Raw genomic sequence first — 25,517 nt, 5'->3', positions numbered from 1 at the left:
ACGAATGTTAATTAATGATATTAGGAATTTTGAGCAGTGGATTGAATTGGTAGAATTTGGTTGCTGTTGAGTTTTTATGACCCATTTGGGTTTTGTTTTGTTTTGTTTCGTTTTTGGTCAGGATGCTGGAGTGGTTTGCTTTTTATCCAGATGATAAAGGGTTTGAGAATTAGGTAGCGGTATCTGAATTTCATATATAGAATATGTAATACACACACATATGTAAATATATGATAAGTATACTTATATAACATATGTGTAACAAATATAACATGTAGCGATTATAAATTATCTTACATATCATATAATAATAATAGGCAGTTGGGAACTATTGTAGGTTGGTGAACAGGGCAATGACATTAGCAAAGTATTGTTTTAGGAAGATTAGTTCAAGAGTGAGTAAGAAGGAAGGGCCTCGAGGCAGAGAAGTCAAAGGATTATTAATTGAGAGTTGGAAAGCACCTTTGCGATCCCTTAGTCCAACTTCCTAGTTTTCCCTAGGAGGAAAGGGAAACTCAAAGAGTTAAAATAATTTGTTTCAAGATCACACAGAAAATAATTGTCAGGGTTGACATCAAATTTGAGTTTTTTGACTTCAATCCTCTTCTCTTTATCACATCATGATTCAGAATTCACACTAAATCCTATTTGGAACAGAAACCATTGGTTTCTGAGACCAATTTGGTTCTTCCATAAGTAAAGTGATGACCCGTAATTGGGTGGGAATAGAGAAGAAGCCGCTCATTGAGAAATATTTATAAAAAAATTAATAATAACTTAGCACCAGGAAATTTGCAAAGCCCTTTGTTTATAGCAGCCCTTTGAAAGAGCTAGTTAGGCTATCACCATCCCTTTGTTTCAAAGTGAGTCTTGAGTCTTCCTTTTCTCCTTTTGCCTAGTCTAGCCTTAGCTCCTGCTGGGACGACATGGGGAGTCCCTTCAAAAGCCACAAGGTTATCTTCCAACGTTGGACATCAAGGAGGACAGTGCTGGGTTCTTTCTCCTGCTGCTCCAAGCAGTGACCTTTCAGGGGTTTGGCTGGAACTGGTTCTAGAGGAGAACTCCCTCGCTGAAATCCAGTTCACTGTCATGACGTCACCTCCTTGATCCTTTGAAAACAAAAGACAAACAACTTTTCTGCCAACAGTGTAAGGCACTGAGAAACACAGCCAAGTCTTTTAATAAATTGGCACCTACCAATGTGGGGAAAATAAAGGAATCAATCAGTTAATCAATTAATTCACACAGGTAATTGCTATCATAGTGCTGGGTTGGCGGAATAGGGGTGAGAATCATTTTTTGAAGCTCTGTGCATCCCTCTGTGCCCTTACATATCTGAGATACTTTTACTTTGGGCTAAGTCAGAGATTGACCGGGCTGTATATTGTAAAGTCAGGTGAAGGAGTGTCGAGGGAAGACTCTAAATTTCAGCTTCTGAGGGCCCCCTTCCTCCCCCCACAAGGTTACCTGAAGGTGGGGGGGTTAGGGCAGACCTGTCAGAGAAGAAGCGGGTTTTGTTTGTGGGGGGTGGGTGTGGGTGCTCACAGGTGGTCAGTTAAGTATGGATTAAGTACTTAATGTGTCACACTTGGGCTAAGTACTAGAGGTACCAGAAAAAAGGCAAAATACAGTGCCCCCCTGAACCATGTCACAGTCTAATTGTACAAACAACTAGGTGTAAAAAAAAAAAAAAAAAAGCTCTGTGCAGGATAAATAAGCTGTAAACCCAGGGAAGGCATGGACATTAAGGGGAATTGGGAAAGGCTTCCTGGGAGAGGTAGGATTTTAGCTGGTATTTGAAGGGAGCCTGAGAAATTGGGGGGCTGAGAGAAGGAAGGAGAACACTGTGAGCTTGGGGGACAATCAGGGACAGTGCTCAGAGCTGAGAAAGGAGGGCCTTGTTGGGGTGCCCAGGAAATTGGGAGGCTGAGAGAAGGAAGGAGAACACTGTGAGCTTGGGGGACAATCAGGGACAGTGCTCAGAGCTGAGAAAGGAGACATGCTACAAGGTAAATGGGGACGGACCCTCCACGTGGACCGTCTTAATGTCCATTCTGGCAGTGTGACTTCACTTTCAAGAGAGTGTGTGAGAAATGACCTCTGACCCTTAAGCTAGAGAATTGCACTCAATCTTAAAATTAAGGGGAAAAAGAAGAAAAAACGGATGAGTCTGAGTGGGATTAGTCTTCATGATCTTCATGGAGGGCAGCAATATTGAGGGAAGGACAGGCTACTTGGGACAGGCTGGGCTGGTCCTTTTTACCCCAGGCCCGAGCCCTGGCCTTTGGCAGTCTGGCAGGGAAGAGCCTCCGGGTGGTCAATCTGTCCGATTTCCTGGGGGAGGGGGGGGAAGGGAGGGCTCACTCTGCGTTTGGCAGCAGACACGTTCTCCATGTAAGGGAAAAGGGGTCTGCAATCTCCTAGGCCCTGGGTGTGAATGGGCTGCCTAGAGGCTCCCCGTGGCCTCCGCTGGATATACTTGTGCAATGAGATCATTCCAAAAATCACATTCCTGCTAAATTATATTTCACTTAGGACAAGAAGCTGGATTTGAGTAAGAGCACTGGCACCGAAACTCAGGGCTCATCCCAGCGGGGCTTAGAGCTGGGCAGAAATTAGGCTCGGGGTAAACAGCTTTTCTCCTGAAAGAAAGGGGGGAAGAGAAAACAGTTGTTAGGGGATTTTCGTTTTTAAATCGCCGGACCGTGAGCCCGCGAGGAGCTCCGATCGCCACCTGGCTCTCGGATAGCCACGCCTGAGGTTCCGTCCTGGAAAGAGTGACCAAGGATGGCCTGGCTTTGGGGAGGCTTTTCCCTGACCCTCAGGTGTGGAGGAGGGGGTGGATTTAAGAGTCATGTGACTGACTCACCCCCCCCCCCCAAACCCTCCGGGAGGTCAGGGATTCCAGGGGCTATTCCCAGGAGACGGGGCCAGCGGTGGCCAGGGAGAAGTCAGCCCCATCTCAGGCTGAAAATGACTCTGACGATAACTGACCCAGAGGGCTTCGAGGTGTGAGAGTCGTGTGTGGGTGTATCGCTCTCTCCACGAGAGAAATCGGGCTCCTTTTGTATGAGTAGAGACTTAGACCTGGAAGGGACCGCAGAAATTGATCACAAAACCGCCCCGTGTGAGATTTCACAGCTGAGGAAGTGGAGCCTCAGACGTGTGAATTGCCCAGAACCCAGCAGGTAATTGTCCGAAGTGGGCGTGGCATCAGGCCTCCGGATTCCCGGTCCGGCTTTCTGTCTCTTGCTCAGCAGCGTCAGGAGAGCGCAACCCACAAATGAGCATTATCCGCGCGGCGTCACGTTTGTGTTGTTTTGTGGAGATTTTCCAAATCAGATTTTAATCTGGTTCTGCTGCCCTGGGGAAGTTCGTCGCCCCTCTGCCCGCCAGCAGGAGGATGGGGGGGAGGGGGCTTCTAAGGAGAGACAGAAAGCTGAATTTCGGCAGAGCAGACGTTGGGCCCCGACGCCCCCCAAGCTACCCCATCTCTGTGCGGGTGCCAGTGTTAACCTCCCCACTTGTCTCCTTCCCTAGATCACTTGGTGTTCACTTATCTGAACCTATTTTCCCCTCCCCCAGTGGAGTGTAAGCTTCTTGAGGGCAGGCGATTTTTTTTCCGGTTGGTTTGTTTGCGGGACCAAGTAGCTCCAGCACTCAGAACTGCGTGCTGGTATGTAGCAGCCTCACAACAAATTGAAATTAAAATAGGACCTCTTGGGGGAGCCATACCTCGGGGGAAATGATCTCAGGGTCGTTCCTGCGACCGAGGAGGAAGGGGTTCCCATCAGCAAGAAAAGACTCACCTCCGGGTCACTTCTTAAGGCTTAGAAAGTGCCGGCAGTGGGTAGAATCATCCCCTTTTTACAGATGGAACAACTGAGGCTAATTAGTGGAACACTATCCTTGCTAGCCTGGTCAGGATTTGAACGCAGGCCTGCAGATTCCAAGGCTGACTCTTCTTCCACTCACAAGGGGCCGCCTTGTAGATTGGGCAGTGTCAAAGTGCAGAGGTGAGTTCTGGGTGTCTGTCCCAGATCCATTTCCCTCCTGCCCCCAGGCTCAGCCCCTCAGGGTGACAACTGAAGCTCATGGGGAAGTTCTCTGAGAATTGCCAAGGTTGAAATAATGACCCCCTCTTCTCTCCCTTCCCCCCTTTTTCATTCTTGAATTCTTTGGGGATTTTCAAAGGTCTTTTTTTTTCTTCCTTGTTGCTCTAGTAACTGGACTGTGTACACCACAATGTTTTATACTTGATGTGTCTACACTTGGGGTCCATGACTGTCAGCCCGCCTGGGGGACTTGTTCTCTCAAAGCAGACCCCTTCTAGATACGGTGGGGGGCTCAGGGGGGCATGAGGAGTGAGCTGGCCGAGCCTCCCAGAAGTGCCCCCTGTGGCTGAGTGCTCAGCCGGCCTTGTCCGGGGAAAGGAGCAGAGGCCCTGGGGTTTGCGAGGGCGCCCCCCAGTCCTTGGGAGCTCCAGAGAAGGACCCCGCCGGGACTCCCCATCTCTGCTCCCCCTTCGGCTCTGGGGCTCCCCGAGCAGCCCAAGGTGAATAATTACAGGTCGCTGAGCAAAGGCACTCGGCGACTACATCCCTCAAAAATGCCTAATTGCAGGCTGGGAACGAGAGGATCTGCAAGAGCTTAGCTAAATGTCATGCTCCGTGTGGGGGGTAATGGGGAGTCAGGGAGGGAGGGGCGCTGAGCCTGGGTGGCTTTGGGTGGGTACAGGACACGGTGGGGGCTTCTTCATGGGGGGGAGAGAAAGGGAGGGAGAGCGAGGGAGAGAGGAAAAGAGGGGGAGAGAGTGGGAGGAAGGATGGAAAGGAGGGGGGAGAGAAAGAAAGAGAAGGAGAGAGGGGGAGAGAGATAGAGAGGGAGGGGGGAGAGGAGAGGGAAGAGGAGAGGGAAGAGAGAGACAGAGACAGAAAGGGAGAAGGAGGGAGAGAAAAAGAGGCTGGAGAGAGATGGGGTGTCTCTCATAATCAAGTCCCCCTCTCCTCATCTCCCTGGGAAAGCCGGGACTCAACTCGGGACTACAGTAAATAAGGCTTGTTTTTAAGCCAGCGCCAGCATGTAGATGCCCAAATGACCGAGAGAGCCGAATGTGTCCAAATGACCCTTTCATAAAATCTCTAGCTCCCTTCCATGGTCAGTCCAGTACCGCCTCTTCTAGGAAGCCTGCCTTAATATACCCAGGTACCAGTGCTCCCTTCTGAAATTCCCCATATGGAATATAAATTCCTTGAAGGCAAGGACATTGAAAAAAAAATCTCTGTATCCTCCAGCGTCAGCCTTGTGCGGAGCTCTAGAATGTAGAATGAATGCTTTGAAATGAATGCAATTACTTTTGAGAAAATCCTTTGGGGAACTAATTTCATTAATTCTGTCAATGCATTTCTGTATTTCTGAGTTCTTCTTTTGGAATTGTCTTCAGAGCTAATGTGGGCTTCATAGAATCATTTTTTATAATAGCTTTTTATCTTTCAAAATGTAAAGGTAAAGGTAGTTTTCAGTATTCACTCTTGCAAAACCTTCCTTCCCATCCCTCTCTCTCCCCTAGACAATCCAATATAGCAAACAATCCAATATAGGTTAAACGTGCAGTTCTTCCAAATATATTATCACTATGCACAAGAAAAATCCAATCCAAAAAAAAAAAAAAAAAGGAAAAAGCTTAAAAAAACAAATTAAAAAACCACCACAAGTAAACAACAAAAAGTGCAATTCACACAGTCTCCATAATTCTCTTTCTGAATGCAGATGGCTCTCTCCATCACAAGTCTATTGGATTTGACCTGAAAATCACCTCATTGTTGAAAAGAGCCACCTCCATCAGAATCATTCCCATCACATAATCTTTTTGTTGCTGTGTACCATGTTCTGCTGGTTTTGCTCACTTTTCTTAGCATGAGTTCATGCAAATCTCTCCAGGTCTTTCTAAAATCAACAGCTGTAGTCTTGTAGGTGTTTTATAGATGAGGAACTGGTGGTTCAATAGTCAAGTGACTACACAGTTTGGAATTCAGAAAACCTGGGATTTGAACTTGACTTCTGATTCTAGATTCAGCTTCCTTCCTTCCTTCCTTCCTTCCTTCCTTCCTTCCTTCCTTCCTTCCCTCCTTCCTTCCTTCCTTCCTTCCTTCCCCCCTCCTTCCTTCCTTCCTTCCTTCCTTCCTTCCTTCCTTCCCCCCTCCTTCCTTCCCTCCTTCCTTCCTTCCTTCCTTCCCCCCTCCTTCCTTCCCTCCTTCCTTCCCTCCCTCCTTCCTTCCTTCCTTCCTTCCTCCCTCTTCCTTCCTTCCTTCCTTCCTTCCTTCCCCCCTCCTTCCTTCCCTCCTTCCTTCCTTCCTTCCTTCCTTCCTTCCTTCCTTCCTTCCCCCCTCCTTCCTTCCTTCCTTCCTTCCCCCCTCCTTCCTTCCTTCCTTCCTTCCTTCCTTCCTTCTTCCTTCCTTCCTTCCTTCCCCCCTCCTTCCTTCCCTCCCTCCTTCCTTCCTTCCCTCCTTCCTTCCTTCCCCCCTTCCTTCCTTCCTTCCCTCCCTCCTTCCTTCCTCCTTCCTTCCTTCCTTCCTTTTCTCCTTCCTTCCTTCCTTCCTTCCTTCCTTCCTTCCTTCCTTCCTTCCTTCCTTCCTTCCTTCCTCTCTTCCCTCCCTCCTTCCTTCCCTCCCTCCCTCCTTCCTTTTCTCCTTCCTTCCTTCCTTCCTTCCTTCCTTTCTTCCTTCCTTCCTTCCTTCCTTCCCTCCCTCCCTCCTTCCTTCCCTCCCTCCCTCCTTTCTTTCCTCCTTCCTTCCTTCCTTCCTTCCTTCCTTCCTTCTTCCTTCCTTCCTTTTCTCCTTTCTTCCCTCTTTTCCTCTCTTCTTTCTTTTGTATATTGGTCTTCTAATGGTATTGATCAGTCAGTGGGTATGTTCACTTCAGTGACTTTTTAAAGAACTTTGAGTTCTGTGATGATTTCCAGAATGCTTGAACTAATTCATCGAGTGCTTTGCAGTTCCTTAAACATTTGTCATTTCCCTTTTTGGGGGACCAGCTTTGCCAATATGATAGGTATGAGTTTTGCTCTCAGAGTTGCTTTAATTTGTGTTTCTATAATTATTAGTGATTTGGAACATTCTTTAGTAAGTCTGATGAGAGCTTGGACTTTTAACCTCTGAGAACTGCTTATTCATATGTTTTGAACAATCACCAATTGGAGAATGATTCTTATAAATTTGAATCAATTCCTTGCATATCTTGGACATGAGATCTTTACTTACCCTGCCCTGGTTTTCCTTCTAATTTTTAAAAATTTGTTTTTGTTTCTTCAAAAACTTTTAAATTATGTATGATCAAAATTTTCGATTTTATCTTGTGATCTTTTCTGTCTCTTATAAAAATAACCCTCCCCCTTCTAGCCTAATGATCCATCATTGTAAATAGCAATTTCTTCCTTAATTCTCTAATTTGTTTATAACATCATAATGTGTAAGTCTTGTTTTTATTTGGAGTTAATCATGCATATGGTGAGATATTCATCTGTTATTGGATCAGATCAATAATCTATCAATTCTAATGAGTTAGCAGTTTGCAAAGATTCCAACATCTTATCTACTTTATGCTAGACTGCTTTCTAATTTTCCCATCAATTATTGACAAATCCTAACTGTGTGATTCTGGGCAAGTCACTTATTCCTTTCTTCCTCTGTAAAATGAGCTACAGAAGGAAATGGCAAGTATATCTGCCAGGAAAACCCCAAATAGATTCACAAAGAGTCAAATTGATTGAAAATGGATAAACAACAAAATTTGACAAATGAGAGGGTGTTCTCCCTCTATATACCAATAACTGGGATCATTGGATTATTACACATTAAGACATACCGTGTTTTCTTTGCTTTTCTGTATGTTATATATTTAACTTGTTCCACTGATTAACCTCTCAATCTTTTTGTAACCAGTATCAAGTAGTTTTGATAGCTCCTGCTTTACAGTATAGTTTGGGCTTTCTTTCCCACCCTTTTTCATTACTTCCCTTGAAACTTGTTATTTTTGATCTTTAGACGAATTAAAATTAAAATGATTCCTTTGGTAAAGTTTAGTATGATAGTGAATAAGTAAATTAATTTAGGTAATATTTTTTATTATGTTGCCATGACCTACTCATGAACAATCAATACTTCTCTAATTATGTAGGTTTGTCTATTTCTGTAAAGAGTATTTTGTCATTGTGTTTATATAGTTCCCAGGTATGTGTGTTTTGGTAAGTAGAAGTAGCCTTTCCTGGATCTCAGACAAATCAAAGAGTGGGAATCAGCATTAGAACCGGAGGGGACTCTTTCGGCCCAGTCCAAACCCTTTCATTTATACTTGGTCACCGGAGAGTTGTTATTTGCTTGAGATCTCCCAGTGAGGGAGCCTTGGTTCATGTGATTCCCCCTGACACCTGTAATAGCCCCCCTATACCACCCCTTTTCCCACCTGCCAAAGTCCTTCCCTCTCCTACTTCAGAATATCAAGCTCAGATTTCCCCTTGTCTGGGAGTCCTGAGTTTGGATGCTGCCTTGGACACGCACAAGTTGTCTTATTTTTAACCTTTCTCAGTCTCCGTTTCCTCATCTATGAAACGGGTGATAAATCATATTCAGTTCACAGGGTTGTAGTGGGGATTAAATGATTAAACATGTAAAGTCCTTTGCACCCAGTTCAAGCACTGTTTAAACGGTAGCTTCTGTAATTATCACACTACCTAATCTACTTTTTAAAGCTTATTTTAAAAGTTTTCTCAACATTTCCCCATTGAAAGCTCTAAGAATGAACAACAATTAAGCAGAACTGTCCAATTCGGGGCCTGGAGTTAATGGCCTGTCTGTCTATTCCCTGGACATGATGTGGTCATGGTGGGCATATAGCTTCTCTTTTTTTTCCTTTTTTTTGTTGTTGAGGCAGTTGGGATTAAGTGTTTTAAGTCACACCACTGGGAAGTGTGTTAAGTGTCTGAGGCCAGATTTGAACTGGGGTCCTCCTGACTTCGGGGCAGGTGCTCTATCCACTGCGCCACCCAGCAGCCCCGGTTAGGGCCTGTGGGTCCAGGCTATAAGACAGCCCGGACCTGTGCACAGCCGCAGCAGGCTGGGGCCGGACCACGCCCTCTTCTCTAAGAGGCCACTCCCAGCATTTCTGTGCAGGTGTGCAGGAGCGGGACTGGCCACAGGGGGCATCGTTGGTAAGCGGTGAGAGAGTAAGAGGCTGGAAGCCCTGTGCCCTGTGTTGGGTCCGTGGCTGCCATCTTGCTTTGCCCTGTTGCCTGATGGGTTCCAGTCCTGGGGACCCAGATTCTGGTTCTGGTGGGCGTTTGGGCCCTCCTGTGGGAGGAGACCGAAGGGTCTGAGACTTTTGGACAATGGGCAGCGCTGTCGCCCGGGCTCTCTTAGTAAAAATAATTAATGGCGATTAATGGCTAACGTTTCAGGAGGAGGAGGAGGTTGGGTAGGAGACTGGCTGGACTACCTTCAGCCTTGCAGGTCTGACAGCGGTAATTAGGCCTTCTGTGGGCCTCTTGTCTATGTCAGACCCCCAGGCGAGGCCGTGTTTCCCGGGTTTTCGCCTCCTGGCTCCAGAGCCTGGCACGGGGGATCTGGGGGCTTCAGGCTTGGGCAGTAGAGGGAGAAGGGACCCGCTGTGACACAGACAGGGCGGCTTCAGGTTTCTTGGCCTTGACCTTCTCCTATGGGACCCTTCGGCCCCAGACCGAATGCGGAACACAAGGCCGGCGCCCATCATTCCCTTCTCTGGTGAATCTTGGGGCCTTTTTCTTTTTTTCCGAAGAAATCTGAATGAAAATGAAAATCCCCGCCTGGAGGCTTTGGGTAGCTGCGGCCCCTGCCCCCGCTGCAATTGTAAGGGTTCACCTTGTGACATCACAAACAATTGGCAATTGTGGGAGCAGCTGTGATGTCACAGGCGGAGGATTACGACTTCTGGGGGCAAAAGGAATTCTGTGCCGGAGCACAAAGGTCCCATTTTCATGCAGATCGCCGTCAGAGCTTTTCCCAGGTTCCCTGCCCGAGCCCCAGAATCCCCTGCTGCCCAGCCTGCCTCGGGCCAGCCGTTGGGCTTTGTTGGGGACCTCAGTGAGCTTTCTGCTGCGCTCAGAACCTGGGAGTGGGGGTGGGGCCGCAGGGAAGGAAGTTGTTCAGGTTTGGAGCCGGCCCCAGGGGCCAGGCCGCTGCCCCAGGGAGTCTTGCGGGAGCCCGCTCGGCCCGGGATGCTGGGAAATCCCACTTGGCTCCGGACGCAGGAACCTCGAAGCACCTGCTGCTGCCAAGTAGCGCCCGCTTTGCTTAAGGGACAAAAGGAGAGGAAGTTCTGCCTCTGTGGCGGCCCCCGCCCCTAAGGATCCGGGCCCCCTCCGGGACGGATGAAATCCTCCTGCCCCCCTCCTCCCAGGGGCAGCAGTGCCGGGGAAGCGCTGGCCCCCGAGACCCGCTCCCAAAGCCGTCTGCCTGAGGGGGAGTGGCAGGAAGGGGTAGGAGGACCGAGAAATAGAGCCGGGCTGCAGCCTTGGCTGACCCCGCAGGAAGAGAGGGATTCTAGCTGGGGGGCGGGGAGGGCAGGAAAAGGATGTCCTGGCATCCGACCCCGAGTGACTCCGATTTTTGTTACATGTGTGTTTATATGGATACACGGAAACGGAAATAGGTTTCTATGTATATGTCATATATGTATGTCTGTGTGTATATTATATGTGTACATGGATCTGTGTATATACGGAAACAAAAATATATTTTATGTATATATCAGATATGTATGTGTCTGTCTGTACATGGAAACAAGATATATTTTGTACATACCATGTACATACCATATGGAAACAAAAATATTTTCTGTATAGATGGAAATGAACAATACATTTTATGCATATATTATGTAATATTCACTCATATATTATTTGTGTACATATGAAATGAAAATATGCATATTTTGTAATACATTATACACATTATATATGTATATGGAAAATTAAATATTATGCATATTGTATACATATATTTTATTTATGTATTTGCATGTGGAAATGCAAATTTATTTTATGCACTTTTATGTAATACATTATACATATATATTATGTATGTATATATAGAAATAATATAATGCATATTTCATGCAATATATTATACATATGTAATGTGTATATGGAAATAAAATATGCATATATTATATAATAGAGTCTACATAGGTAATATATTGTGTATTTATGTATATATGGGAGTGAAAGTATATTTTATATACATGTAAAGCATTATACATATATAATATATAGTGTATATATTGAAATATGAAATGTTTTATGTGTGTGTTAAGTATATAATATACACATAATCTATTGTTTATGTGTGTATAGAAATGAAAACTTTTATGTGTATATTGTGTCATATTGTGCATATATAATATATGATATATACTCATCTATACATGCATATATGTGTTCACACACATACATCTCTCTGTCTCATTTGTTTCGTTCCAATGTTGTGTCTGGACTGCAAGGACTTAGAGGTTGGTTGTTGTTACCATTGAAAATAAGTGGACTCCAAAGCACCTGCAGTTTATAGCAGCGGTGAGAGAGCCCCTCAGAGCCAGCCATCGCCTGCCTTCTTCTGGGGACTCTGGCGGGTCCCATTTGCTTTTTATTCTTTACAATTCAGAATCAAGGAGCCCAGGGTGAGGACTTCCATCCCAATCAGGGCCATCCTATGTTCCATTTTCTTCTGAATGAAACTCGGGAGCTTGGTTTGGGAGGGTAGGTAAGGGTCCTTTTCTTCCCTTGCCCCCCCTCCCCCCTGCATTTTTCTCTTTCTCTCCTCCTGGCTCAGCCGGTATTGCCATGATTTCCTGATTTGCCAGGAATTGACCAAGGGCTTTGTTTCCCTGACCAGGTCACACAGGGAGGTCACATTATCTCCTAGTCCTTGGGTTTCTCCAGAGGCAAGAGAAGTGGCAGTGATGGACTTAGTCTTGAAGGAAGCAGGAATTAAAGGAGCCCCTTTTCCCCATGACACCGGCGGCTACTTTGCTGATGATTGCTGTGGTTTCTCTCTCCTAAGAATGACAGGCTTAGCATCCCTTGGGTGGTGGCCAGATGATGTCATCGGAGACTCACAGCTGGCCCTCTTTTAGGGGACTACAGAGAGCTAACAGGCAAAAGGCCGTATCACTGCAGATGCAGGCAGATTTTAGGCCCTTCCTTGTCCACATGCCCGAGCTCTGGGGCTGGAAGGGCTCTAAGGAGCCCTCTTAGAACTGAGGGCATTTACAAGCGGACACATGTTGTCATCCCTAAGGTGCCTTTCTCAGGTCCTTCAGTACCTGTTGGATGAACCACCAGCTGGGTTTATAGCACCGGGATTTTACTGTTTGGATGGGGAATGTTGGGGAAGAGGTTGGTCGGGGTTGGAGAGGAGGCTCTGACCAACTGTAAAAGTTCTCTAATAAAATTTGAGAGTGTTGGTCATTAGCCCCTGCTCATTTCGAAGACTTCCACAATCAGACTGAAGGGATGCAGTGAACTCTTATTGTTTGACTGAAGAATCAGCTCCTCTGTGTGGCTTGTAAAAGGTCTTGGGGAATCTCGGCTTTTTCCTTCTTCCAAAGTGGGGAGTGGAGACTCTCCCCCGGCTCCTTCACCAGGAATGAGAATGGTAACGGCCTGGGAGAGTTCAAGGCCGCTTGCTGTTGTGAGCCCTCTCCCCCTCCGCTCTGCAGAGGGGGAAATACTTGGAATTCCCAAGGCATTGTCATCTTGGAATCTGGTCTTCTAGCAGAGCCGGAGGCTTTCTGGGTAGCCCGAGCTTTGTGTAAGTTCCTTCAGAATTTGAGTTTGGATGGTGGAGCTTAAATCTGCGGCTCCTTGGGAAAGGAGAAGACTGTTCTCGCGTGCTCCTGGGAGAGCCCGATCCCTGAGTTCTGGACGTTGCCCTCGGATGGGAGGGGCTCAGCCTTTGGGAGAATGCAGAATGGCACTGGGAAAGGACTCTTCTTCCCTCTTGGGATCTCGAGTCCCCGTCTCTTCGGCTTTCTTCTCTGAAACATTTGCCTTGTTGGCTGTATTCTTCCCCTCTTGGATACCATGTCCTTTCTGTGATTTTCATGACTGTTCTCTCCTGGTCCTCCAACTGTCCTTCCTTAACTAGATCTTCACCCACCTCATATCCACTAAGGCTCGGGGGTTGGCCATCTTTTCTATCTTGCTTCACTTGAGGATCTCACCTATTCCCATGGGTTCAGCTGTCATCTCTGTGCAGCCATATCTGACTTTAGTCTGTCTCCTTCTAGAAGGGGAAAGGGAAACAGGCATTTATTAAGCACCTACTGTGTGCCAGGCATGCTGTTAAGCACTGTACCAGGCCTTCTTACTATTCTTTATAAATGCACCGAATCTCTGTGCTTTTCTTTGCCTTTATTCCATTCCTAAAACACACTCCCTCTTCCCTCCCTTGCTCAGAATTGCTAATTTCCTTCAGGACTGAGCTAATTTTTTTGAGGCAATTGGAATTAAGTGACTTGCTTAGGATCACATAGCTAGTAAGTGTCCCAGGTCCTCCTGGCTCCAGGGCTGAGCTCATTTTATATGAGATTTTTCCTTAGGTCTTCAGCTATCTTCTTTTCAAAATCATCTCCTAGCGTTTTGTCTGTCCCTGTGGCTAGAAGCAACTTGAGTTTGATGCGAGCATGGAATGAGGCACCTGCCAGGAAGTCACTGAATAGTTAACAAAAGGTTTACTTTACCCTAACACCGCTGGTCATGGGCTCCTTGTGTCCGTATGAAATGTGTCTGTCACCAGGGCCAGCCTGTGGGGAAAGACAATAACTTTCATGGTCTTCAAAAATTGTCTCTGAACCATTTTGTTTCTGGGGAAACTATAATATTTTTCCCCCAAAATTCACTGAGTCGGAGGGGGCTCTGACTGTGCATGAGTGAGACTTTTTAATGCCCTTGGGTGGCATTAGGCAAACAGGTTAATTAAGTCTCTGAACCATTTTGTCTCTGTTTAGGGAAGACTATAATATTTGTTTCCCAAGAGTGAAAAAAGAGGCATGAGTCTCTTGTTGTGAAGATACATTAGTAGATATTATGTAGTCCTTTCACATTTGTATATCCAGCAATATATAAACTGTTTTTGGGCCTAGGGGCATTAGATCCATTCCCTCTCCACTCAAGGATCCATCTACTTTGAACTGAACTTGTCAAAGGAGAGGCTCACTCTTCAGCTCCTTATATTCCTACCCCGTTATCATAAGAAAAATTACTTATAGTTTTAGTTTGAACTCTGGGGTTTCCTCAAAGGGGAAAGTAAAAAAAAAAATACAACTCACAAAAGAAGTGCTAAAAGACATCAGAAATACAGTGCACATTGACAAGATTTAACTTAAGATGATTATCACAACTTGCTAGGACCTCGAATCAAAAACTTGGAAACGTAAAGAGCTGAACAGGTCTTGTTAATATTTCACCTAAGTTCTACATATACAAATAATTCCCCTGCCAGTCAGAGGAGGGCCTGGATTCATCTTCTTACTGGTTTATTGTTTTCTCCCAAAGCCCTGGAATAGTTGCCAAGGACGCCTTTCCTTGTTGCCAGTCATTTTTGACCGCAGTATTCCAATCTTCTGAATATCTCAAATTCACCAAGTGGCCTCCAAGCCTGGACATGTCCACCAGGAGTTCAGAACTCCTTCACCCGAGGTCAAAAAAAGAGCAAGTACAAGAGGCAGCTCAGGGTCTGTCTCATCTAGGGTAACACATGAGTTTTTAGCTACTGTATGCTCCGGCCCATTTCCTCAGAAGTTTCCCCTTTTACTCTGGGGCAGTCTAGTGCAAGAACAATATTTGCCAGTTGTTGGTGATGATGTTCTTCTTTCTCAAAAAGCATCATAACATCAGGGAGATGTTGCCATGACACACGAGTGAGTTGGATTTAAGGGAAAAAGGGCTGTGCAAAGTCACCTACCTCAGTTTCTCCTCTGGAGCCTTCTAAGGGTCCAATGGCAAGGCATAGATCAGGACAACTGGAAGTGGCCCTGGATGCAGTGGGAGACCTCAGTCCTTTAAACCTCCCTCTCAATTTGATCAAGGCAACACCCTTCAGTGCTTTAGGCTAGGTAAGAATAGAGATAAAGAATGGCCAGATGGGAGAGTCAAAGGAAGAGATAAGCCAGACCTAGAGCCAGTCCCCAATTTAAAAATCCTTTCAGTCATTGGCTTTTCTCACTCAGGGACCATTAAGAGCTAGACTGTTAACTCCTTGCAGGCAGAAGTTTATTTTTGCTTTTGTCTTTGTGCCTCCAGTGTCTGGAATAATGCATTGCATATAACAGATGTTTAATATTTCTCCGGCACTTACGTGGAGCAGTGGAAGAGCTCTGGGCCTGGAGTCAGTAAGACCTGAGTTCAAATACAGCTTCAGATACTTATTAGCAATGTGACCCTGTGCATGTCATTCCACTCTGTTTGCTTCCATTTCCTCACCTGTCAAATGAACAGAAGAGGGAAATGGCAAACTGCTCTAGTACCTGTGCCAAGAAAACCCCAAAGGGGGGGTCATGAAAAGTCTGACATGACTGAAGTGATTGAACAACAATGTTTCTTGATGGATTTTATTTTTAAAATAGGAATCCAGTGGGATAGCTGGGTGGCACAGTGGATAGAGCACCAGCTCTGAAGTCAGGAGGATCTGAGTTCAAATTTGACCTCAGACACTTAACACTTCCCAGCTGTGTGACCTTGGGCAAGTCACTTAACTCCAATTACCTCAGGGTCCCTCTCCTCCCCCCCAAAAAAAGAGGAATCCAGTTGACATAGCAAAAGATAAAATAAATTATAGGTGTAAGGAATAATATGAATATAAAGGACTAAAAGCTCAAGAAGTGTACAGAGATTCATAGGATCCTTTAGGCTAATATATATAATATATATTTAAATTTATTTTAACAGTATTTTATTTTTCCAATACATGCAAAGAAAGTTGTCCATATTCACCTTTGCAAAAACTTGTGTTCTAAGTTTCTTCCTCTTCCCAAGACAGCAAGCAATCCAACAAAGGTTAAACATATGCAATTCTTCTAACTATGTTAAACATATGCAATTCTTCTAAATATATTTCCATATTCATGAGGCTGTGTTAAAAAAAAAAAAAAAACTGGGGCAGTTAAGTTGCACAGTGGACAGAGCACCAGCCCAGGATTCAGGAGGACCTGAGGTCAAATCTGGTCTCAATCACTTAACACTTCCTAGCTGTGTGATGTGTGATCCTGGGCAAGTCATTTAACCCCAATTGTCTCAGCAAAAAACCACAATAAAAAAAAAAATCAAAAGGTAAAAAAAAAATGGGAAAAAAAAAGCAAACAAAATAACAAAAAGGTAGAAATATTCTGCTTTGATCACATTCAGTCTCCACAATCCTCTCTCCTAATGTGGATGGCACTTTCCATCACAAGTCTATTGAAACTTAGGCTAATATTTTGAAAAAGGAAATTGAATCAAGAAGGATGTGAAATTGTCAGGAAGGAAATTCTGAAGACAACTGGATAGGATTCCCTTGAAAAGGGAAAAAAGGAGCTGTCTTGAAGAAACCTCCAATTACATAAACTTATTCTAAAGAACTTGACACATTTGCATTTTATAAAGACAAAAAGAGAAGAGGAAAAGGCTAATCTTTATGTCTGAGTATATAAAAGGAGAGTATTCCTGTAAAAAACTGTCAGGAGAAATAAAGTTAGGGTGGGCTGGACATGGTGACAGGTGCCAAGGATGACACCCGGGGTGTTTTGGTTGGTTTAAGCTTTGTTGGGGATCAAAGGAGAATGAGAGGGAAGGTTCAGATAAATGGAATGAGAATAGAGGATGCTCTAATCCCTTACTGTGTTTTCTGTATCTCCTTCCAAGAAAAATGGTTGTTGGATTGAGGAGAGAACCAAAAATGGGTAGGAGGGAGTAGAGAAGCGCTGAGGAGAGAATGTCTGGCAGCAGCTTGTCCAAGCCACCAGGCCCGTCCTGGAGGACCCCAAGCCCCCGGCAGATGTGGCTGCTGAGTCTCTGTGAGGAGCTCTGACAGCTCTTGGAGGAGAGAGCTGTTCCTGGGCTGGAGCCGGGCAAAGAGAGAAGAGGGCTCCAGCTCTGTGAGGGAGCTCAGCAACCCTAGGACACGTTCTTAAAGGGAGGCTTTGTCCGCTGTTAAGCAAGGAGGGTAATGGAGATCCCTCCGATCCCAAGGCCCGGATTTCATCTGTTTGTCCATGGGCAACAATGTAGCAGAAGAACGGGATGCTTAGGTTCCCCCGGGTATTTTGACAGTTGCTTCTTCTGTGTTTGTGGGGCCTGTGGGCTGGAGGAGAGCGCTGCTGGGGAGATCTGGAACTCATTGACTGCTTGGACCCAGTTAATGGATTGATGTGGCCGGGAGGGAGGTCGTTAGTGGGGCTCCGGGGAGCCGTGGCCTGTGGCCCAGTGGTGTTCAGTGCCTTTTTATCAACAAGCTGGATGAAGGTATGAATGTCGCGCTTATCAGATTTGATGCTGACACATACTCTGGAAGAAAAGCTAATGTATCACATGACAGAGTCTGGTCCAGAAAAGGTCCCTCTAGTCCAGGCAACAAACAGGCAAGCGCGAGCATTTGATTATGGGACACAATCTGCGCTAAGCTCTGAAGAACAACCGTGGGAACACACAGTGCCTGCCCTCAGGGAGCCTATATTCTAAGGGGGGAATAAATGAGAGCTAAAAATCCAGGGGAAGAGGGGAGGGTTCCCAGAGAGTCTGAGGGAGGGGAATGAAGCACTTAAAATAGCGCACTTTAGGGGTATTCCAGGGTGAGGAGGTTCCAAGAGCTGAGGGAAGCTCCAGGCAGCTGGGATGTGGTGGTGGAGTCTCAGAAAGTCAGAAGCACAACATGGAACAGGCCAGAACAAAGGGCCCCACTAATAGTACTGAATCATAATGAGGGTAATTTCTTAATTTTTTTATTAAAGCTTTTTATTTACAAAACATATGCATGGGTAATTTTTCAACATTGACCCTTGAAAAACCTTCTATTCCGAATTTTTTCCTCATTCCTTCCACCCCCTCCCCTAAATGGCAAGTAATCCAATATATGTTAAACATGTTAAAATATATGTTAAATCCAACATATGTGTAGATATCTATACAACTATTCTGCTGCATAAGAAAAATCAGATCAAAAAGGAGAAAAAAAACCAGAAAACAAAATGCAAGCAAACAAAAAAAGTGAAAATGCCATGCTGCGGTCCTGAGGGTAAATTTAAAGCTCTACATTTAGATTCTAAAAAGCAACTTCCCAGGTTCCAGGATTGAGAGGGGTTTGGCTAGTCAACAGTTTCCCTGAGAAAATGTCTGGGGGATTTTAGTGGACTAGATACTCAACATGAATCTGTGGGGTGACCTAGCCAAAAGTGTTCATTTTTCTAGGTTACATTAAGACAGACCTAGAGTTTCTTTTTCCCTTAAAAAAGATGTGGGGAGGGAGTAATAGTTCTCTAGACTGTCCAGTATGCCATGTGAGGACCATGTGGAACAATCTTTTGAAGGAACATTTGAAGGAGATCTTTAACTTAGGGAAGAGAAGGCCTAGAAGAGGAGGATTTCTTTGCTGATTTAACGAGCAAGAAGATGTTCACTGTGGCCCCAGAAAGCAGAAGTAGGAACAATAATTGAAAGTTTCAGAGAGGCTGATTTAGGCTTGGGATAAGGAAAAAGCTAACCCTAAGTAAAATGGGCTCCCTAGGCAATTGAGAAAATGCCATTTCCCTGGAAGTCATTGAGAAGAAGATGAGTGAAGATCTTGTAAGGATCTCTGTAGGAAACCTTTGTAGAAGGATCTCTGGGGAGATCTTGTAGAAAGTGATACTTATTGAGGTATGGGTTTGACTTGCTGTCTGTCCCCTCATGTTTATTCTAGAGACCTCTTAAATTCTGTGTATTGGAACTGCATAGAGGTTCAAGTGATTGTCAGTCATCAAGAAAGTTTACCATACTAAAGGGGCCTTGAGGGCTGGCAAAGGAGACTGAACTGTATTCAGTAAGCAGTAGGGAGCTGTGAAATGGTTTTGGGCATATGAGTAACATAACATAAGATTAATGCATATAATGGTTCTGACAGTGGCGTAAATAGTAGATTGGATCAAGGAAAGAGTGGTCTTGGAAGACCCATTTCTAGGGGATGATCATTGAGGGGGCCTGCGTTAGGGTAGTGTCAGAATATAGAATAAGGGATGGAAATGAAAAATATAGGAGGAGAATTGATAGGATTTGGATGTGAAGGGAAAGAAAGAGGGAAAGGTCAACGCAGGAAGTGTTTGATCATGGGTGCCTGGGTGTTGCCCTCCCTCACCTAAATCCAATTCACTTGCAATTCATAGCATCACCTCCCTGATGCCCTTCGAGAGAACGAAGGACAAATGACAATTGCTAATAGAAATAATGAAATCTAAAAGTATCATAGATTTAGGAGGAAGCTACTTTTTTTTTTTAAACTTTGAATTTCTCATTGCCTAGGACAATATTCAACATTCAGTAGGTGTGTAATATTTGTGGAGTGTGTTGAATGAGAAGTTTCTTCCAGCTCCTACCAAGGGAATGGGCCAGGCTGCTCCTAAGCTTTACCCATAGGGTCTTGTCTATGCACAGTATATGTTTGTGAGATGTTACCACGGCAGCCGCTCAATGATAAGGGAAATCTAGGTGGTGGTTTGTTTTCTGTTGTTCTTTTGACCAAGTCACTCATGTTCTTTGTGAATCTCTCTCTTGTCATGGTAAAGGAAGCCTGTTGAACTCCTGGACATTGTCTCAAAGGGTAGCTGGAGAATAGAGATTGTGTTATTATGGTTTTGTGATTTCTATTATGGTTTCTCACCGAGTGAGGAATCATTCTGACCTATGAGGTAGGCAAAGAAAGGAGTTCCTTAAAAGAAAGGCCTGTGCCATTGTATGGTAACTGAGTGGCAAGTATCAAGGTCATTTTGGTGGAAAGGGCTGTAACTTCCTAGGATGAAGGAGCTTTCCAAGTGGTCGGGTCTCTTCAAGGGTTTCTCTCAAGAGTCTCTGGGGAGTTGGAAGTGATGGAGTATGGTGGTAAAAAGAGACAAAAGTGGGGAGAGAAAAAGGGACATATAGATGGACGGACAGACAGAAAGACAGACAGAAAGATATAGAAAGAGAAAGATAGAGATAGGAAAAAAAAAAACAGGAGGAGGCTGAACAAGTACCAGAGGGTAGGTTTCTCGCCTGGCGTGAAGCTATGCTGGGCCTTTGATGTTGCCTTGGAAGCTCTGGGAGAGTTCCTTTGGATTAGAACTGCCCAAGCAACTCTTATCCCACTTTATGCTTATGGGAAGTGTTTTAATACAGCTTGAGGCTTCTACAAAATCTGTTTTTGCTGAAGTGGAGACAGACCATCTGGTAGGACAACGCTAAAAACTTAAAACTAAGGCCAAAAACTTTAACTTAAAGTTTTGTTTTCAGGAGAAAGTTGGAAAAGAAGGCATCTGGGAATGGGTGGGAGGGAGAGGAAAATGGAAAGAAATCTTGATTCGTCTGAGGCGCATCCTTTCTGGGGCCTAGAAAAGCATTGTCCAGTTCCTCAGCACTCCTTTCCCTCTCATCTATGTCCCCCACCCTTTCAGCATCATTAGCACAAAAAGTCAGTGTTATTGGAGGGCCCTTCAGCTATAAAATTCCCAAGAAAACAACCCAAACTCAAAGGAACAGAAGTTGCTCTTCCATGCAGTGAAGAGAAAAGGACTGAAGAGGAGTTAACTTTAATAGATGCAAGGAATGGAGAGAAAACTTCTTGAGAATGCTTCCTGGAAATGGTCATTGTTGGAAGAGAAGACAAGCATCTTTTGCATTTTGAGTAAAGTAATAAAGTGGTCCCAAAGTGACCGAATTGACTGTGCTCTTTGGTTCATTGATTCATCCCTCTATTGGGCATATACTCCAGGAAAGCCAAAGACAAAAACAAAAAGTTCCACATATATCAAAACATAGCAACACACTTCATGGTAGCCAAGAAGCAAAATGATTGCCCATCAGTTAGAGAATGACTAAAAAACTAGATGAATAGGATGGAGTATTGTATTATTATGCAGTGAGATATGGTGGGTGTGAAGAATTTAGAGAAATGTGAGATTTATACGAACTTATACAGACCAAAATTAACAGAGAACCAAGAGGAGAATGTTTACAGTCACTCTTAAATGAAAAACATTCTAGGAATGGGGCCCATCTAGATCAAAGGCAAAAAGATGGAAGGATAACAGTGTATTAAATCCTAGGGATAAAAAGAGATGTGGATAAGAGTCCATGCCTTTAAGGAGCTTACATTGGGAGGAGATGTCAGATACATATGGGGAGTAGTGTCCAGGAAAAGGATGATGAAAGATCCATAGGGATCTGTGTGGAAGGGAACCCAATGGAGAATGGGCAGTGCCTTTGTTGGCCTGTGGTGACGGGGCAGGTGGCAAGATGTCCAGGATGGACGGCTGGTCGGGACGAGAGATGGAGCATGGTTTGGTCTGGGACTGGTTGGATGAGTTAGCTGACACTCATTCACCAACCAAACGAGCTAGAATCACTGTCTGTCCGTTGCTCCCCCATTTTATATCTCTGAGAATTAATGTATAAATGTATATAAATGTATAATGTATAATAATTATACATAATCAAGGCAGTTGATTATGTGAACTCAAGAATTGACTTTAAGTTAATCTTACCAGATTGAATCTGTTATTCTGACTTCTTAGACTCTAAGTTCTATCTTTGAACACATTAGTGATGCAGCTTTGTGTCATTTGCAAACAAGGGGAGAAATGGGTTTTTGCCACCTGGCATTAACTTGTCATTTGCCACTTTTCACACTTAAAAGAAGAGACTGTCTTGTGTGTCCGTGTTTCCTTTGAAGCTTCCCCCTGTGGGCTCTTCTCCCTGGGTTTCTCTTTGCACCAGTTTCTCCTTGGACCTTCTGAATACCATACCAAAGCCACCGTTGTTTCCTCTCCCTGTCCTCCACCCCCCCAAGCTCTCACATAAAGTTTCACAAAGGCTTCACAATCGTGAGTCCATACTTCTTTGGCGGGAAATTCCAGGGAGAGAAAGAACAATATGTGTTTCATCACATTCTGTTACTGATTTTAAAAAAAATAGTATTTCATTTATTTTCCAAATTATTTGCAGAGACAATTTTTAACATTTTATTTTTTTTTCCTTTTTTATTAAAGCTTTTTATTTATAAAACATATGCGTGGGTAATTTATCCCTCCTTCCCTCCACCCCCTTCCCTAGATGGTAGGGAGTCCCATACGTGTTAAATATGTTAAAATATATGTTAAATCCAATATATGTATACATATTTATGCAGTTAATTTGCTACATAAGAAAAATTGGATTAAGAGAGAGAAAAATGAGAAAGAAAACAAAGTGCAAGCAAACAACAACAGAGAGAATGAGAATTCTGTGTTGTGGTGCACACTCAGTTCCCACAGTCCTTTCTCTGGGTGTAGATGGCTTTCTTCATCACAGAATTATTGTTGGAAAGAGCCACATCCATCAGAATTGAGCATCATCTAATCTTATTGTTTAACATTCATTTGAAAAATTGAGTTCTAAATTTTTCTCCATTCTTTCCCTCCCTTACCCTAAAACAGTAAGCAATTTGATGTAGGTTTATATTTATATAGATTATATAAAAATATATTTATGTATATTTTACACATAGTATTATATAGATATTATATATGTAAAATATATATTATATATGTAATGTTACATATATTATATTTATACATAAATATAAGTTATAAATAAAATACATATAAAGAAATATAATATATAAAATTATATAATTATATAAAATTTAAATATAATACAATATATATACAATCATATATAAATAAAACATATATTGCATATAAATATATATACATATATATAAACATTTTCATATTAGTTATGTTATAAAAGAGCAAAAGAATAAAACATTTCCCCCACACACACACATACACACAACGAAATGAAAATAGTGTGCTTCAGTCTGCATTTAGATTTCATTAGTTCTTTCTCTGGATGTATATTTTCTCTCATTAGTCCTTTGGAACTGGATCTCAGCATTGCTATCACCCATAGTTGATCATTGTATAATGCTGTTGTTACTGTAGATAATGTTCTCCTAGTTCCGCTTACTTCACTCAGCATCAATTCATTTAAAATTCATGTTTTTCTGAAATTTGCTTGTTCACCATTACTTAGAGCACAATAATATTTCGTTATATTTGTATACCGCAATTTGTTGAACTATTCCTCAATTGATATGCATCTCCTCAATTTCTAATTCTTTGCCATCACAAAAAGAGCTATTATAGATATTTTGGTGCATGAAGGTCCTTTCCCCTTTTTTATGATCTTTTTAGGATACAGGTCTAGTAGTGGTATTACTGGATCAAAGGTCCACTTTGGGCATAATTCAAAATTGCTCTCTAGAACAATGGATCATCTTATAACTCCTCCAACAGTGTCTTAGTATCCCAACTTTCCCACATCTTTTTAAAAATTTATCATCTTCCTTTTCTGTCATATTAGCCAATCTGATAGATGGGAGGTGATATAATCAAAATATCCGTTTTATATCTCATAATGTTCCCTGTTTCTTGTTTGGTCAAAAATTTTTCTCTTTTCTGTAGATCTGACAAACTATTTCATAGTCTCCTGATTTGCTTATGACATCACCCTTTATGTCTAAATCATATATTCATTTTGACCTTATCTTGGGTATATGTATAAAAGACTGATCTGTACCTTGTTTCTGCCATCCTGTTTTCTATTTCCCCAATGGTTTTTGTCAGTCTTTGTCTCAGAAGCTGGGATCGTTGGATTTATCAAACACTAGATAACTAGTTTATTCCACTGATTTACCCCTCTACTTTTTAGCCAGTACCAGATAGTTATGGTGATTGCCACTTTATAATATAGTTTGAGCGCCGGTATTATGAGGCTACTCTTCTTTGTAATTTAAAAAAAAAAAAAAACCTAATTTCCTTGATATTCTTGATCTTTTGTTCTTCCAGATGAATTTTGTTAGAATTTTTTTTTAATGCACAAAATAAAATACTCTTTTTTTCAGGATATCACCTCAGGAAGTGGCCCCTTGGTTCCTGGGTCCATACAACTTCCCCAGAAACTTTCAGGAGGTTGTAACAAGGCCTAATGAATCCTTTTTTCCAATTAAAAAAAAAATTAAAGTTCTCTTAAATAAACAAAGAACAAGCTGTCCTTGGTATGATCAAAAAATTGAGCAGATGAAAAGTATTGTTTTGAAATGCAGTTTTAAAAAATGCTAAACAAGTGTGTGGGCCATGGTTAAGAACACTTGCTCCGCCAGGCTTGACTAAGATTATGGTGTACATGAGGGGCACCTCCTCCTCGCCCACTGGCAACACTTAGCAGGACACATCATACCAACTTCCTCACAACTGCAACATATTCAAGGAACCTTCAAACCATTTTGATTCCTGCTCTTATACCCAAATTGGACACTTTTTAAGGACATCTTAATGTTTTATTTTTAAAGCTTTATTGCTGCCTTTTGCTTTTCCATTACAGTAATTTCTGGATGTATTCCAGCTTCCCCCTTACCCTGGTAATTAAACTTTACTTTATTAAATCCCTTGTACCAAAGGGAGAAAAAAGCAAAAACTACCAATACAGTGATTAAATCATCTAACAATAATGTAACACTCTGCCCACCCTCAGTCCCATGAAATACTCTGGGACTGTTACTGGTTTTCCATTTGACTCAGTTTGGCTTTCTATTAGTAATCTTTTAAATAGTAATAGCTAGCATATAGTCTTAAGATTTTTAGATTTTTAAGATTTTTTAAAGATAAAATTTAAAGATACTTAGAAATAGCTTATTCTCACAACTCTAGGAGGTGGGACCTAATATTGTACCCATGTTACAGATGAGGAAACTGAGGCAGTCAGTTGTTAAGTGACTTGCTAAATTTAGATCCTATAATCTAAGTGGTCTTCCATTCACCATGTTCTGGGCTTTAACCAATGCACCAATTTCCATCCTTCCATCGTAGTATTTGTTGCATATATTATCCTGATCCTACTTATTTTAATCTGCGCCACTAATTTTTATAACTTGTCCCCATCTTTCTCAGAATTCCTCTTATTTCTCACTTTTTAAGAGAGTACATAATTACATTCCATTCCATCTTTTTCGCACCAGGTTATTCATCCCCAGTCACTGCTCCCTCAAAAACAATGTTTCCTCCGCTTTGCCGCCACAGAAAGTACTGGGCTAAGTGCTTTACGACTGGCCTTCTCTGGCGTGTGTGCCCCCCGTTGAATCGGAGGGTCGGAGGCTATGAGCGTTTCACAAATAGTTCCCAAGAATAGTCGGACCATCTCGTAGCATTGGTGTGCCTGTCTCCCCAAGGCCCTTGGGCACTGACAGGTGCTG

General features: G+C 43.3%; 1 protein-coding gene across 6 annotated transcripts in view; it reads left to right on the top strand.

The window, feature by feature from the left end:
• DENND2B (DENN domain containing 2B) overlaps positions 1 to 25,517 on the top strand; it is a 203,632-nt gene that overhangs the window by 110,308 nt on the left and 67,807 nt on the right. The window lies entirely within an intron of this gene.

The sequence above is a fragment of the Antechinus flavipes genome, chromosome 6, assembly GCF_016432865.1.
Source record: "Antechinus flavipes isolate AdamAnt ecotype Samford, QLD, Australia chromosome 6, AdamAnt_v2, whole genome shotgun sequence".
NCBI lineage: Eukaryota > Metazoa > Chordata > Mammalia > Dasyuromorphia > Dasyuridae > Antechinus > Antechinus flavipes.
The sequence above is the reverse complement of the archived record's forward strand: the minus strand, read 5'-3'. Positions and strand labels throughout refer to the sequence as shown.